The 4,374-nt window shown below is 47.2% G+C and overlaps 1 long non-coding RNA gene across 2 annotated transcripts; it reads left to right on the top strand.

Annotated features, from left to right (window-relative positions):
* The first annotated feature begins 312 nt into the window (after positions 1-312).
* Positions 313-2,444, top strand: LOC128815642 (uncharacterized). 2 transcript variants are annotated; one of them, XR_008439687.1, is made up of 3 exons: positions 313-352; positions 1,558-1,825; positions 2,331-2,444. It is a non-coding gene; the product is annotated as an uncharacterized LOC128815642 (long non-coding RNA). The 2 variants fall into 2 exon arrangements; XR_008439686.1 differs by lacking the exon at positions 313-352 and adding an exon at positions 588-647.
* The last annotated feature ends 1,930 nt before the right edge of the window (positions 2,445-4,374 follow it).

Below are 4,374 nucleotides of genomic sequence, written 5' to 3' on the forward strand. Positions count from 1 at the left end.
GCGTCCTCCTCCCATCCTGTGAGGGGCCCACACCAAAACCCTCTTGCCACTCTTTAGGAGAAAACCCCGAGGAGTAACCCTGTGTCCTGAACACACATTCCCACTAATGGCTGCAAAACCTTGGACCATGCCAGACTTTTCCTTCCCACAAAGGGTTCCCAGGAAGGAGAGGTACTGCCACCTCAGCCCTGCTGAGGCTCTTGGCAATGGCTGTGCCCCAGGCAGCCCCACAGGATCTGTTTTTGTTACGTCATAAACCACACCTGAAAGTTGTTTTTTCCACTCTTAAGTGTTTAACTGGAAGGCCTCCTACAGCTCCAGAGCCCTGCTGAGCTGGATGGCAATGCAGGGAGTGAGTAAATTGCCCTTTTAGCACGTTTTCTCTGGCAAGAGGATTTTCAGTACCAGCCCTCCCTCCATGAGAAATCCAGAGCGAAGGAAAACTGATTTAAAACCAATCACTGACACTTACACACAGCCCCTTATTCGAGCATCCCTCCCCATCTAAGCTTCGTCTTGGACTATTGAATCAATCCTGTCTCCACTGCTGCTTTCCTAAGTAACAAACCAAATCAGATGATGGCACGGTCTCCTCTAATTGACTGAGCTGCACGAGTGTAGCCATGCCACAGGATGTGGGACACAAAGTATGTGAAGATATTGATAAACTCCAGGCTGAGGGAGGGAGGAAGCAGGACTGGACCCAGGCATCAAGGTCCAGGACTCACAAGGCTGGGACCTCAACGAGAGACCTGTAGTTAGTCAGGAACACAGAAGCTGAGGCATGTGGAAGTTGGGTGTGTCCTACAGGACAAGATCCAGTTGGAGAGGTGATCCATCAGAGTGTGATCTGACAAACGTGGATTTGAAACCACATGCAGGAGAGGTCTTGCATTTTGGACATATCTGTTTCATTGAAAACTTTGGGATTCATCTGGTTTTAAAAGGTTTTTTCACCACAAAGACACAGTTTTCGTTATTTTCTGCTGAACAAAATTTACGACCCAGTTCAGTTGGGTTCAATGAAAGCATCTTTATCCTCAGTTTTTCTCCCTTTGGGTGCACACCCATTTCTCCCCTTGCATTCCATATCCCTATAGTCACATTGTTTCCAGGGTGGATGAAGCAGGGACATTTCCACATCAGGTTTATCCCAGGCTCCAGCCATGTGGTCACTGGGGCATCCCTCTCACCTCTTTGCTCCCCACCACTCGTGCAGGCGAGATGGAGATCATGGTAATTTTTCAGGTCACCTCAGGCAGATGAGATCTGCAGTGTCCACAGCTGACATATGGGGTGGGACATTTCAGCAGCAAGTGCCAGTGGTCTCTCCCACTTTGCCATGAAAGTCATGGTTCAAAGCAGATTTACCCTGCAGGGCTGAGGAAAGGGCTTTAACTCTTGTGGGGTTGTGCTCTTCAGAAGCAAAGAGATACTTCACTTATCTGCTAGGAGTGGTACTAAATGCCCTTAAGGGTCAGTGCCAGGGGCCTAGGTGACTTCCAAGGGACAAAATACTCCCTGTTTAGTCCTCCATAAACTTCTCCCTTCCTGCAGAATTGTGCATCACTGCCAGCTCTTGCCCCACTGCTGCAACTTGGATGGAGCTCATCTCACCAATGCCCTGGCCAAGAAAAATCCCAACTCCACCAGGAGCCACAATCCTCAAACCACGCCTGGCTCTGTGAAGCCCTTCAGAACCAAGCCCTGCTGCCCACGTGGGCTCAGCCCAGCATCCCTGCAGTGGCACCATGGGGATTCTCAACTCTGCCAGGCACTGCTGGAGAAGTAAAATCATCAACTCGTGTGGCTGGGCTGGGAACAGGTGTGTGAAAATCAGCACCCAGGCACCCGCTCGAACAACGTTGTTTTTTCCTTGCGTGCCATAAATCAGAGTGCTAATCTTTCACTGTCCGGCGAGATCTCTCACTGGGAGGGTGATAAATTGCCCTCCAGCCCCTGACAGCTGCTGGGAAATCACTCACAGCCCGAGACAAACCTCTAAATCTGACATTATAGAGTGTTGAAAGGAAGAATGTCTGTTTTTATAACCTACCTCAGTTATAATAAATATTTAAAATCCACATTAACATCCTCTTATAGTTACAATCTGCCCTCTATGGAACAGTGTCCAACTTAGATTTAATTAGCAACTGAACCTTTGCAGTCCAAGCTCCTATTTAGGCTGAAGATCCAAATCTCCAGTGAAATGCTTCTGTTTTCTTAAACTACCTGCACTGTAATAAATATTCACCATGTCGCCAGGCAGCTCTGTTGGAGACAGTGCTCTTTTTGTCTTCTCAAAGGCTAACATTTAATTTAAATTATAGGGTCTTTCCAGACTCCAGGGGGAATTTGTTTCCTGCTCTCCATAAACTTTGCCATACTTCACCTCCAAGGCACCAGGAGAACACAGGAATGGAAACACCTTGATGCAGGTATGGGACTGGAGTGATGAAAATAAAATCTGGGCACAAATGCTCTGGCTTTTGGTCATGAGCACATGCTAGAAACATGGAGCAGAGACCTCCCCTTTCTATAAAACTGAGGAGAATTTGGGAGCTGTATTCCAAACTCCCGCAGTTGGCTTCTCTTGGCGAGAGGGAACTAAAAGTACCTGTCCAGAGGTTTTTCCATATTCAGTCTTTTTTCCCACCTGTTTTTGCAGGGTGCCTTTTTTCCCTCATTTATTATTTTATGTCAGTTTATTTCTAGAAGGCAGCATTCAAACTCGCTTCTCCCCTCTCTCCTGACTATTGTTTCACCAAGGTCTTAATCAAAAATATCACAGGAATAAACACAGGCAGCAGTGTTGAAAAACCCAGTTTCCTGCATGTCCCTTAACTAAAAATCCGACACCTGTCCATTTTGAATTGTGGTGGTTTCTTCCCTGTCCTGCCTATTTGCTGCTGCCCTATGATTGTGTCAGCCTACGGCAGAGAGAGGAGGAGTTACATCCAGAAATCAGCCTGACCCACATGCCTACACCTGATGCTGTTGAGGCAGGGACAGGTGAAATGATTCACACGATTTCAGAAGGCAAAATGAGCGTTTATTCAAAAGCACTTCTCTTTTTTATAGAGAACATCGTGAACATTAATTCCATTGGTCATAAAGTAAAAAAATTTCACCTGATTGGTCCACTGGACTTAGGTCAGTGTGGTAGAACATAGCTATAAACAATGTGAATAGAAAGCAAGATAATAGATAAAAGATAATAGATACATTCCTCTCAGACTTTTTCCCAGGCTTAGACTGGCAGAAATCTTTCTTTTTCTCTCTGACTGAACTGAGAATATCCACATATACCCCACTGGCTCCAGAGGTGCCCTGGAGCTGCCCCACCAGCCCTTCAGGATTCCCTCTCTGGGCGGGCTCAGAGCGGCTGTGGCTGCACCTCCGGGGCCAAGGCTGGTGGGGAGGTTTGCTAAAAACCCTGGAGGTGTCAACCACCCTGCCAGCACGCTGCTTGGGGGTTGTGGTTAATAGGAGAGGGTCAGGAGGCTGCAGGCAGGATGGGGCAGCAGGACAGCTGTGGTGTGTGCACATGCTCCCCCTCGATTTCATATTTGGGTGCCCTGCATCCATCCCAGCTGCTGCTGTGATCAATAGCAGGGTATCAATCAAGGCATCCCAGAGGAAACCCGCTGCTCACGAAGAAATAAACAGACATTTTCCTTCTGCATGTCACAGAAAGCTACAGACATCTCCTGGCATTGTCTGAACTGAGGGTAAAAGGGACACAGCATCTTCAGCTGCAGCTTTGGAGAGTAGGTTATGGAAACTGGAGTGTATATTTATGTTCATTGGATATAAACATGTATGCAGGCACATCTTGGCCCGTGTTAAATAAACAGACATGGGTTTCTGTTTCATTTCTAACTCTCCAAATGATGGCAGACACACAAAAGGGTATGCAGCTTTTAAAAGAACATCCTTTAAGCTCTGGGATTTTGCCTCCTCCCTGCATTTTGTCCTGTGCTGGGAGCTTAATCCAGATGCCTCCAGTGAAGGCAATGTTTGTGAAAGAAAAACCATGAACATCCTGGTGGCACTTGCATAGTTTGATGGCCTGATTGGGAGCTTCTAACCTCTGTTCTTGCAATGTCTATCAGGTTTTCCTTTTCATTTCCAGTTTGTTTCTGGCCACATCAATGTTTAGCCATCACTGAGTCAATGCTGTCCTGCCAGTCTCCGAGGATGGCAAGAGATGAAAGTGTAGCTGATCAGCTCTCTCCTACCATCCAAAGCAAAAGCAGAGCCAGCTTCAAACATGTTCTCACCCCAAACCACTCCTGCCCTGGTATTTGTTTGCATGAGTTGCCTGCTGTGAATCTTGCTTGGGTTTGTAGAGATAGCATCACCCCCCTTGGG

Source organism: Vidua macroura, chromosome 16 (assembly GCF_024509145.1).
Source record: "Vidua macroura isolate BioBank_ID:100142 chromosome 16, ASM2450914v1, whole genome shotgun sequence".
NCBI lineage: Eukaryota > Metazoa > Chordata > Aves > Passeriformes > Viduidae > Vidua > Vidua macroura.